Genomic DNA, 12,946 nt, shown 5'->3' on the forward strand with positions numbered 1-12,946 from the left:
ATATTCTTCAGTGGAATGGAGTTTTGATCAGATTTCATATGGAATGTTGCATTCAGTTACTGGCATCCAACTTCGAAAAGTTGGTATCAGTCAGAAGCTGGACTTTGCAAAGTCACTAGTGATCCTGGGATTTCACAGTTTAATTTGTAAGGACAAGTTGCATAAAATTGATTGAGTTGAGAAGAATAAACTTTGATCTGACATGTGTTTAAGGACATGTGAACATAAAAATAAATCAACAAGGATTTGTTTCTTGCTGTTATCAGATTCATAAATGGATCCCTCAAGATGATGCCCTTGCATTGTTTAAATTGTATTTTTTTATCTATATGCTTCACTTTTTCTTGGAAACACTATTCCCTGTACTCTTTGACTTAGAGTAACATGCACCAAAAACTTTTGTTTTATTCCTACCTTCTGTCCTTAAGTATGGATTGACTTGCCTGGGATGCACACAAAAAAAGCTTTTCATCGTAGTTCAGTAGACGTGACAATAATTGATAAAAGGCAGGAGTAGCCACGTGATCCTTTGTCATCACTCTGTCAAATCATGGCTAATCTTTTATATCTGTGCCACTTTCCCGCAACAATCCCTTGCCTTGTTCAATATTCACAAACCTCTCTGACTGTCCCGAATAGACCCAGTGAACAAGACTCCTCTGCCCTTGAGGGTGAAGAACGCAAAATGATCAAAGGTTTGATAGAAAGAGGTAACTAATTCTAATGATGGGTGGACCCAGACCACAAGGTTAAAATCACAGTCTGGCAATTCAAGAATTAAAGGAAGAAGCATCTTCTTATGGCCATATGGAACTCAACATCTCTCTCTCTCCCCCCACCACCCCCCCATGCATCTTTTCTGGATTACGTCTCCACGACAGAGAATGGGAGATTTTTTTTGAAGGTAACCTTGCTGCAGCATATGGATCAAAAGGGATAAACAGTTATGAGGTGGACCAATTAAAACAGAATTGAGTTTATAGTACAGGCTTCAGGGGCTGAATGGTCTATTACCAGTGCATCTGATTTCCCCTGATAAGGCTAAGCATCAGTTTCAACTTCGATCAATTCACATTTGCACAGTCACCATGAAACAAAAGCTTAAGTTGTTATGGCCTGACGGTGTTTAGAAATCCATATCCATTGATGAAAGGCAGATTACAACATCACAGCCAAGCCAAACTACACATGTGAAAGTGTTTGGAAACATTGGGGTAATTTAGGAGCAAGAAATGTATCACATAAACACGAGGTACTGAGATGTCTCCATGTGATTAGTTACTTTCAGACTGTCAGTTATTATTTTTCTTCGGCCAGCCGTGGCTTCATTGATCAGAAGGGAATCAAGTGATATAACCATTTACGGATATCGTGGGCCAGTGTCTGTGACCTTGACCAGGTGAGACTGCAACACCAGGGAATGGTATTTCTGTCTATGTCCTATGTGACCGTGAGAACTTAAATAGGAATATTCACTCCTAACCTGTATAATGCCAAGTAATTAAAGCAGATCTCTCTCTCTCTGGAGCATGGGTGCTCATTCTACCGTCCGCCCAAGTAACGTGGTGTTTGCAACGCTGGGATGAACACGGCGACTGATGATCCAACCGGGGGAGGGGGGAAACGGCCTGGGACTCCCAGCCACACGAAGCCGATGCACCTTTGGAATTTGGGCTCCTCGGCGACCGGATTAGCAGCAAAGCGGTTAACTGCCAAGAGGCGAAGGCGCGGAACCACGGCGAGACCAGAGAAAGGTCCGCCTCGACGAAGCTCTCGCAACTCTTCGTGCGAACCAGACGGGCAGCAGGATCCCGCTGAACGATTCGCACGCTTTGGACTTGATCTGCGTGTGGCCTGCCGAGCCAACTCCGTGTTGACAGCCCGCCGCCGACTGCATTTCATCTCCGAATGCAACATGCCACTGGAAGCCACGCTCCGCCGCCCGCGGTCACGTCCCCGCCTTCGCCCTCGCACGGACGAGGACCTACCTACCTGTGGAGTGATCGTCCGCAGCCCTGGGGGCAGGGGTGTGTGCCACAACCTTCTCTCCCGCTCGCTCTTCTATCTCCCCTCACACATTCCTCGCCTGCCTTCTGGAGTGAGTGATGTCAGCGAGCTCGGACTGTGTGCCGGAACGCAGTTCCCCCACTCCCTCCCACCCACCCCATTCACACAAAGAATCTCTTCAGTCTCGCCGTGGAATTTCTTGTCTCAGTCTGCCACTGAAACCACACCCCTCCCCCTGTAAAATAACTCGTAACACCACAGGGGTTAGACAAGCAGGGCTTAATGTTACTTGAACTGAAGTAGTAATCCCCATTACACTGTGCTCTTCAGAAAACAGGCATAGTTGATCTTTAAACACTATTGAACTCCATACTTTATAGGGGGTGGGGGAATGGGGCTCATTTTCTTAGTGAAGGGCTCCACCCCATTGTTGACCTCCTCAATCACAGCTCCATCAGCTGTCAATGCCCCAAGCTCTGGAATTTCCTTCCTCAAACTCCACACGTTCCCTCAAACCTACTTCTTTTACTTCATTTGGCTATCCACCTTCTGAGGCCGGCGTCCAAGGTGGGTTGACAACGTCCCTCTGAAGCTCCTTGGGACCGTTTGCTCCTTCCATGGGTCAATAAATTGCAAGCGGTTGCCTTTGAGGAGAGAGGAATGAGCAGACTCAAGACATCTGCAATTACCACTCTTTCAGGAAGGAGGGTGGAAGAGGAGGGAGAAAGAAGGTGGAATCACATCCAGTCTGGATCCAGAAACTAAATACAAAGCCCTGGGACTTCACAAATTCTGAACTCACCACATCAATTCAAACAAAATCCAGAAACAAACTCTTAACCTCACCATCTGAACTGAAGCATTTCTGGCAGTTCCTGTCAGAAGTGTAAACTAGAACTTATCCAAAACACTGTCACCTTCCTCGGGGGTCCCAATCACCCCTTCACTCAAGCAGCTAATCAATATCGCCTTTCATTCCAGCAAAGTGTTTACTTTGAAGTTCCCACTGTCCTATTTTTCCTTGCAATGTCCACCAACTCAAGCACATAGAGTCAATGAGTCTCGAGCACAGAAATAGGCCTTTCAGCCCAACTTGCCCACACTGATCAATATATCCCATTCACACTAGGCCCACCTGCCTAACTTTGGCCTATGTCCCTCTAAACCCATCCTATTATATGTCCATCAAGGTTCCTTGTGATGTGGCTTCTTACATGATTGCTCCACTGCCATCACCTGGAACTTCCTCCCCAAACTTCTCAGCCTCTTCCCTCTAATCCTTGCATTCATCTAACTCTTACATCATCTTTCAAATCTCATTTTGAAAATAGCGATCTTTTGCAATGGTTAAGGCACGTTATGAAATTGTTATTATTGTAGTGCCATTTACACACCAATGCAATGCAAGCTCATTCAGCTACATGTATGTGAACAGGTGGAGGAAGGGAATCAGTACAGGTTTTTACCCAGCAAGTGTCCACTAGTGCCCATTCTTCAGCTGACTGCACCCCTCAATTTGATTTGTTGCATGTTGCTAGCAGTACAAAGAGACTTCTGCTATCTCCGCTAGTTGAAGATGTTTGAAAAACACACTAGATCTTTTTCGTGGAAATTCCCTTTACAAAAATTTCAGTTTCTCTTTCAGTGTGGTCTGTGGTTTTCAGTTGAAAAGGGGTTGAAATTACATGCTTATCTTGACTCAAGTTTCCTTGCAAGTTGTATCTTATGGTGACAGTCTCAATTATGGATGCCACTTACATTTATTTAGCACTTTATAGTGAAGCCATGATACTAATCAAATTTGCTTAAATAAGATTTGAGGATAGGTGATCAAAAGCTCAAAACACAAAGAGAGGCATAGAGATCGAAGATGGGAATTCCAGTCCCTCAGACCAAGTCACCTGGAGGCTTGGCCCCTAATGATGGGTTGAGAAAAATGATATTTGCACACCTCACCAGAAATGGAAGAGGAAAGTCCTGGAGTAATAGAGCATTGAACCAGACACAATGCCCCACTGACTCCATGTTGACCATCCCAACTCATTTTACTCTCCCCACATTCCAATCAACCCCTCCCCTAGATGCTGCCATTCCCCAATTTACACAGGCCAATTAGTCTACAAAGCAGCACACCACTGGCACTTATTTATTTTATTATTTTTAAATTTAGAGATACAGTCCAGTAATAGGCCATTCCAGCTCATGCCACCTAAATACACCCATGTGACCAGTTAGCCTCCTAACCATGTACATCTTTAGAATGTGGGAGGAAACCAGAGTAATCCCATACAGCCAGAAGTGAATCCTTGGAGGACCTAAATGCCATAACCAGCTACAAAATCAAATTCAGTGAAGTGGCAGATGGCAAAGTTTTGCTTCCAAAGGAACTCAATGCCTTCTATGCCCGATTTGACAACAACAGCTAAGAACCACTCCTCCACACCCCCACATCCCCTGATGATCCCATCCTGAACGTATCAGAGGATGACATGGGTGTGCTGCCTTCAGGAGAGCGAATCCGAGGAAAGCATCTGGCCTGGATGGAGTACCTGGCCAAGTATTAAAAATCTGTGCTGACTAACTTAACAATGTATTCATGGATATCTTCAATATCTCGTTCCAGCAGGGCATGGTACCCATTTGTTTTAAACAGGCATCAATCATACCAGTGCCCAGGAAGAGAGTAGTAACCTGCTTTAATGACTACTGGCCAGTAGCAGTGTTTTGAAAGGCTGGTGTTGAAGCATATCAGCTCTCGTCTGATTCTCATTCCAGTTCACCCATCCAAACAAAAGATCGAGACCGGATGCCATCTCACTGGCTCGACATAAAGCCCTGGAATACCTGGACAGTAAAGATGTATTCTGCAGGACTACAGTTCAGCATTTAACACAATCAAAACTGATCAGTAAACTCCGAGACCTGGGAATCAACATCCCACTGTGTAATCGCATCATGGATTTCCTCACCTCCAGTCTACAATCAGTGACAAGAACATCTCTTCCACAATCTCCATCAGTCCTGAAGAACCACAGAGCTGTGTTCTTACCCCCCTGCTCTACTCACTTTACACCTACAACTGTGTGGTTCAGTACGACAATAACACCATCTACAAATTTGCCGATGATACCACAGTAGTAGGTTGTATAAAAAGGTGATAAGGTGATTTGGATAAATTGAGGGACTGGGCAGATACATGGCAAATGCCCTACAATGTGGATAAATGTGAGGTTATCCACTTTGGTAATACAAACCGGAGGGCAGATTACTATTTGAATAGCAATAGATTAGGAGATGGGGAAGTGCAGAGAGACCTAGGGGTACTTGTACACCAGTCTGAAGGCGAGCATGCAGGTACAGCAAGCGGTTAAAAAGGCAAATGGTATGTTGGCCTTCATATCAAGAGGGTTTGAGTATAGGAACAAGGATACCTTACTGCAGCTGTACAGGGCCTTGGTGAGACCACACCTGGAGTATTGTGTGCAGTTTTGGTCACCTTATCTAAGGAAGGATGTTCTTGCAATGGAGGGAGTGCAGAGGCGATTCACCAGGCTGATACCTGGGATGGCAGGAATGACTTATGAGGAAAGATTGCGCAAATTGGGATTGTACTCGCTGGAGTTTAGAAGATTGAGAGGGGATCTCATAGAGACATATAAAATTCTGGCAGGACTGGACAGAATGGATGCAGATGGGATGTTTCCAATGATGGGAAAATCCAGAACCCGGGGCCATGGTTTGAGGATAATAGGCAAACCATTTAGGACCGAGATGAGGAGGAATTTCTTTACCCAGAGGGTGGTGAATCTGTGGAATTCATTGCCACAGAGGGCAGTAGAGGAAGGTTCATTAAATATATTTAAGAGGGAATTAGATCTATTTCTTCAATATAAGGGTATTAAAGGTTACGGAGAGAAGGCGGGGTCGGGGTACTGAACTTTAAGATCAGCCATGATCTCGTTGAATGGCGGAGCAGGCTCGAAGGGTCGAATGACCTACTCCTGCTCCTATCTTCTATATTTCCATGTTTCTATGTAAGTCAGCATACAGGAGGGTGATTGAAAACTTGGCTGAATGATGAACCAACAACAATCTTGTACTCAATGTCACCAAAACCAAGGAGCTGATTGTTGACTTCAGAAAGAGAAATCCAGAGGTGTACAATCCAGTGATCACTGGGGGGGGGGGGGAAATCAGAGGTGGAGAGGGTGAGCAAATTTAAGTTCTTGGGAGCCACTATCTCAGAGGATCTTTCCTGGACCCAACACACTAAAGGCTCTGGGAAGAAAGCATGTCAGCTCTTTTACTTCCTCAGCAGTTTTTGGAGGTTTGGTATGACAACAGAAACCCTGGGAAATTTCTACAGGAATGTAGTGGAAAGTGTGCTGTCTGTTATGGAGACACCAATACTCTTGAACATAAAGCCCTCCAAAACGTAGTGGACACAACCCAGGACATCATGGGCAAAACCCTTCCCACTAATGAGCACATCCACAGAGAACGCTGTTGTCAGAGAGCAGGAACAATCATCAAAGACCCTCACCACCTAGCACACACTCTGTTCTCGCTGCTACCATCAGGAAAGAGGTATAGGTGCCACGAGACTCACATCACCAGGTTCAGGAACAGCTGCTACCCCTCTACCATTAGACTCCTCAACAATAAACTCAACAAACTAGGATTGTATTCGCTCGAGTTCAGAAGAATGAGAGGAGGTCTTAAAGAAACATATAGGATTATGAAGGGTATGGATAGGATAGATGTAGGAAGGTTTTTTGAGCTGGCCGGGGAAACTAAAATGAGAGGACACAGTCTCAAGATTTGGGGGAGTAGATTTAGGACAGAGATGAGGAAAAATAGTTTTTCCCAGAGACTAGTGAATGTTTGGAATTCTCTAACCAGGGTAGTGGTTGAGGCTGCCTCATTAAACATATTTAAAATTCAGTTAGATAAATTTTTACATGATAGAGGAATTAGGGGATATGGGGAGAAGGCAGGTAGGTGGAGTTAGGTCATAAATTAGATCAGCCATGACCACGTTGAATGGTGGAGCAGGCTCGATGGGCCATTTTTGGCCTACTCCTGTTCCTACTTCCTATGTTCCAAAGACTCCTTTAAGGACTCATGCACTTTATTGCTTTTTTAAAATTATTTTAAAAATAATAAAATAAATTGCAGTTTATTTACATTCATTATCTGTTTACAGTTCTTTATTTGTTTACATGTATAGATTTTTTGCACCACCAATAAATGGTAATTCTGCCTTGCCCGCAGAAAAAAAAATCTTAAGGTTGTATGTTCTGTCATGCATGCACCCTGACAATAAATCTGAAACTAGAGCAAAAAAGAATTGCGTGATCTTTACCTAGTGAGTTGGGAATGATCTCCCAGGCAAGTAGGGTCCCCCATTATGCTGAGATATTATGGGAGTCTGGTTGCAAGGGATCATAGGTATTAAAGTTCAAATGCAGTCTCTTTACACGTTCAACTGCCGTCCCTGGGCAGAAAAAAAGAAAGTGGGTCAAAATATACAAGTATTTCTACACCATCATGACTTGTTTGGGGACATGAATATTGTAACAGAGCTGCCCCTACCTCTAGAGTCATAACTGTTGGCTTTGTGTTGGTGGCTCAGCACATTTTTGGCTGGAGCCACACTCTGAAGGCTCCAAGACTTGGCTAAACACACATTCCCCATGATGTTGTACAGATTAATTCCATGAATGCCACAGCTGTTTTGCCTGCTTGTTACTTTCCCTTTTTGTTGGTGCTACTCCTCGCCCTCTCATCACCACCCTGTTGTGACTAGAATATACATGTTCAGTGAATTAACGGAGCTGCAGCATTAACCTATTCCCAATATTCACCTCCAAAGGAAGAATCTGGGTTCAGCAATGCGGTCCTGAATTATAGTTTGAACCACAGATGTCTGACTGGCAAAGGATGAGAGTTCAAGTCTCATTCCAGTTTGAGCCTGCAATCCAAGATGTTACAGTGCAATATTCAGGGAGTGCTGCATTACTGGAGGCTCTGGGTTTTAGATGTTTCCATCTCCAAATTAGTTGGATTTCACGGCGCCTCATTGAAGAACCTGGGTTTTTGTGGCCTGGTTTCTCAATCAGCATAATTTAAAAAAAGATTAGCCAGTCATTATCACATCCAGTTTGTTGGAGCTGGCCAGTTTCCTTATATTTTAAACATTCTTTATTTGCTGTCAAACTCTTGGAATAGTTTAAAGTAGTGAAAATGCACTACAAATACTTTCCTTTCTTTCACTGCTCAGCAATTGATTCTTAATCTTGCTTGAAAGTGTGTGTAATTCAACACCAATCAAGTTCCCCTTCTTCTACTCCTTTCTGCACCAACGTGAGAGCTTTATTAACATCTACCCTGATATAGAGACAATCATGTTTTCCTCTACCCCATCCAAAAAAATGACCTCCAACTCAGTCCCAGATATTGCTGATATGCTGAAAAATCACCTACATTTCAAAGTTATAGTCCTTCCTTACCTTCTCAGTTTGACACTCCCACCTTTGGACAAAGAAAATTAAACTGAAATCCCCATTAAGCAGTAAGAACTGAACAAATGGAAAAATCCTAGCAAGGCTTCAAATCACCTCTTGTTTGAAGGGATAACCCAACTGAAATGAGTTTGTTCTTTGATCTCTATCCCTGGGTTTATTTTTTCCACTTTTAGCACATTGAAAAACTGAAGGTCACTGACTTTTCACATCCCCTTTTTTAAAAAGGTTTGTGCTGTATTGTGATTTCCTGACCTAAAATGCCTTTTCCCCAGTTAGTGATCATCGGCCATGGCATCCAAATTCAAAAATCTATCTTGCTTAAATACACATGCTCTGCAAAGTAGTTGGAAGTTTGATTTAATGCAACAACCGTGATCCATCAGACCTGTACACAAGACCCTACCCAGCTACAGAACTGGTCGATAATAAGTAAACAGTTCAAAATTTTTGCTTTGCCTCATGTTGGTAGGTCATGGTCTGATGGTTAATGCATAAACTTATGAGCTTTAAATAAGAGAACAATGTGACACAGAACCAAGGGACTGAGACTGTTGACTGTGCTCTGATGTAACTTTCCTGATATACAAATACTTGCATTTCTAGTATCACTGTGGTAATCTTTGTACCCTTTCTATATCCCTATTGCAATCTGTCAACCAGAGCTGTATGGTGTGATAGACACTAGATTGTCTGTTTCCAGAAGGAAAAGGTCAAAACAAACTCCAGATGTTTGCAACATTTCCCATGCATAACAACACAAGGAGAAAAAGAATCTCAGTGTCGTAATTGATATCATCCATATACTGACAATAAATCTGAACTTTGGTTTGTAAAGCCTTGAAATTCACTGATGCTGGGGGTTAGATCTAACTGATCAATGCACAGCATGCGACAACCATTTTTGTTGTGAGTCGCCCTCTCTGCAACAACAACACACGCATCTTGAACTTGCTTATGGCTTACTTACTTACCAGTTTGCATTGCCCAATGATAGAGGGTGTGAAAGAATATACTAGGAAATCTCAGGACCAGAGCTGGGTTTGATAAAGGTAGGGTTTAGGCAGAGAGGGTCAATTGACTTTGGAGCTTGGATTGGGTTTGAATTGGGGATTGAATAGGAGTTTGGTTTAAAGGGTGGTTGGGTGGGGGTGGGAGGGTATAATTCATGGAAAAAGATTTGGCAAGAGGGAAGATTGGTGAATGGGGTGGATGTTGGTGCAGTGGGGGTGCTCAAAGAGGAAGAGATAAATGAGGGAACATGTCAGGACATCATCATGAAGCAGATGTTAAACCATGCTGCGTTTGAGAGTGCTGAATGACAGCCACATCTCTGGACCATAGAAGTAATATTCCGGGTAATGCAGTATAAGAGCATTGCCCAGGGAATGACCATTTCATGTCAGCTAATATGGGCATCACATAACTGGCACTAACAGCCATAAAGTGTCCCGTTGGAACTTCAAAGTCATCTGGTTTGACTGATCCCAGAAATCATTGGAATACCTTTAGAAATAGATCATTTTTATTGGTGTTGCATTGAAAATAAAAAGCTTAAGCAACATCTCTCAAGTCTAAAATGTGGAAATTCTAGTAAAGTTGAATTAAAGCTTATTAAATCATGCTCCAATTACAGTGTACAGCTCTGGTTGACAGATTGCAATAGGGATATAGAAAGGGTACAAAGATTACCACAGTGATACTAGAAATGCAAGTATTTGCATATCAGGAAAGGATGAACTGATGAAGCGGCTCTTTTGCAAAAACAAAGCTGAAGGATGTAACGTAAGTGTTCAGAACAATGAAAGGTTTTGAAAGAGTGTACTGAGAGAGAACATTTCCACTTACAAAGAAGGGGATGGATAGAGGCAATCAATGCAAGACAACCAGTACAAAATCCAACAAGGTAATGAGAAATTGCTTTTCTTAGAGTAGTGAGTGTGAAACTTGCAATTCCGTTGAGTGGTTGAAACCAATATTATAATTGGATTTGGTTCGGCTGGGAGTCGGAGGAGGAGCTCGGAGAGAGTCGGGCTGTGAGTCGGAGGAGGAGGAGCTTGGTGAAAGTGACGAGAAGGTAAGGTGAGCGGCCCGACGAGCGAGCGACGCAGCGAAGGAGTGGGACTTCCAGGCTTTGGCTCAACAGGCTTAGGCGAAAGCAGGTGAGGAGAAAGGTAAGCGGCATTATTTTAACTCAGTTATGCCTATGGGCTTAGTACTTTGTACTGGGTGTCAGATGTGGGAACCATGGGTGAGTTCCACCTTCCCAGATAGCCACATCTGCATCAGGTGCACCGAGATGCAGTTCCTTAAGGACCGAGTTGGGGATCTGGAGCTGCAGCTTGAGGACCTGCGGCTGGTAAGGGAGAGTGAGGAGTTAATAGATTCAACTTTCAGGCAGATAGTTACCCCGAGACCAGATGTGTCAGGTAAGTGGGTAACTGTCAGGGGAGGGAAGAAAAATGCCTGGAAAATGGAGAGCACACCTGTGACTACCCCTCTCAGCAACAGGTATATTGTATTGGATGCTGTTGAGCGAGATGACCTGACAGAAGCTGGCCGCTGTGATCAGGTCGCTGGCACTGAGCCTGGTACAAAAGGTAAGGAGGAATGCAGTGGTCATTGGGGACTCCATTGTCAGAGGTACAGACAAGAGAGTCTGTGAGCCAGATAGGTATACCTGCATGGTGTGCTGCCTCCCTGGTGCAAGGGTACGGGAATTCTCAAATCAGGTCCAGAGTATTCTGAAAGGAGAGGGTGAGCAGCCTGATGTCTTGGTACATGTGGGTACCAATGACATAGATAAAAAGAGGGAGGAGGTACTAAAAAAGGATTACAGTGAGCTAGGACAGAAGCTAAGAAACAGGACCGCCACGGTGGTGATCTCTGGATTGCTGCCTGTGCCAAGTGCAACTGAGGACAAAAATGGAAGGTTAAAACAAATGAATGTGTGGCTGACGGGCTGGTGTAAAAGACAGGGTTTTGGCTTCTTGGACCATTGGGATCTCTTTTGGGGAAGGCATGACCTTTACAAGAAGGATGGGTTACACCTAAACCCAAAAGGGGTCAATATATTGGCAGCTAGGTTTGGTACAGCCGTCGGATGCGGTTTAAACTAATTTGGCAGGGGGATGGGAACCTGTATGATAGGGCAAAGGACAGGAAAGATAAAATAGGAAAAGTTAGGTTAGGCAGCGAAAATAAAAAAAAATCAGAAAGAACAAGGAGGGTGAAAAAAGCAAATCTGAAGGCTTTATATCTTAATGCAAGAAGCATTCGAAACAAGGTAGATGAATTGGCTGTGGAAATTGAGACAAACAAATACGATTTGATTGGGATTACAGAAACATAGCTGCAAGGTGGGCAAGCCTGGGAACTTAACATCTCGGAGTATGCAATATTTAGGAGGGATCGGCAAGAAAGAAAATGGGGTGGGGTAGCATTGATGGTGAGAGAAGGGACCGACACGATTGACAGGAAGGATATTAACTCGGAAGATGCTGAATCTATATGGGTAGAACTGAGGAATAGCAAGGGGTGGAAAACGTTAGTGGGGGTGGTATATAGGCCTCCAAATAGTAACGTAGAGGTGAGGGAAGGCATATAAAGAGAAATTAGAGAAGCGTGCAATAAGGAAACAGCTATCATCATGGGAGACTTTAATTTACATATAGATTGGACTTGCCAAATTAGTAAAAATACTGAGGGACGGTTATCCAGACCAATATGTCGAGGAACCAACTCGGGAGGAGGCCATTTTAGACTGGGTATTATGCAATGAAAAGGGGCTAATCAGCAATCTTGTTGTACGAAGCCCTTTGGGTAGGAGCGATCACAATATGATCGACTTCTCACTCGACATGGAGAGTGATGAAATTAAAACCGAGACTAAGGTCCTGTATTTAAATAAAGGGAATTATGATGGTATGAGACGGGAGTTGAATAAGATTGATTGGGTGGTGTTTATGGGGGGGTTGACGGTGGATAGACAATGGAAAGCATTCAAAGATCTAATGGAAGAATTGCAGAAATTGTTTATACCGGTTTGGCATAAAAATAAACCAAAAAAGGTGACTCAACCGTGGATAACAAGGGAAATTAGAGACAGCATTAGGTCCAAAGAGAGAGCATATCAATTGGCCAAAAAAAGTACCAAATCCGAAGACTGGGAACAGTTCAAGATACAGCAAAGGAGGACAAAGGGATTAATCAAGAGGGCAAAAATAAATTATGAAAGTAAGATTGCGGCAAACATAAAAACCAACTGCAAAAGCTTTTATAGATATGTCAAGAGGAAAACATTGGTGAAATCCAGAGTGGGTCCCTTGCAGTCAGAATAAGGGGAATATATAATGGGGAATAAGGAAATAGCAGACCAATTAAATTCTTACTTTAGTTCTGTTTTCACAAGAGAG

The 12,946-nt window shown here is 43.5% G+C and overlaps 1 protein-coding gene across 7 annotated transcripts in view; it reads right to left on the reverse strand.

The window, feature by feature from the left end:
- LOC138756797 (PALM2-AKAP2 fusion protein-like) overlaps window positions 1–12,946 on the reverse strand; it is a 194,128-nt gene that overhangs the window by 74,284 nt on the left and 106,898 nt on the right. The window contains exon 1 of one of the 7 annotated variants that reach the window (XM_069923189.1): window positions 1,993–2,150. The exons of 4 other annotated variants lie outside the window; for them this stretch is intronic. The gene's annotated coding sequence lies outside the window, so the exon portion shown is untranslated. Of the gene's footprint in view, window positions 1–1,483; window positions 1,811–1,988; window positions 2,151–12,946 lie in introns of those variants that run through there. 2 more of the 7 variants (XM_069923203.1, XM_069923222.1) reach the window with 2 other exon arrangements.

The sequence above is a fragment of the Narcine bancroftii genome, chromosome 1 (assembly GCF_036971445.1).
Source record: "Narcine bancroftii isolate sNarBan1 chromosome 1, sNarBan1.hap1, whole genome shotgun sequence".
Taxonomy (NCBI): Eukaryota; Metazoa; Chordata; class Chondrichthyes; order Torpediniformes; family Narcinidae; genus Narcine; species Narcine bancroftii.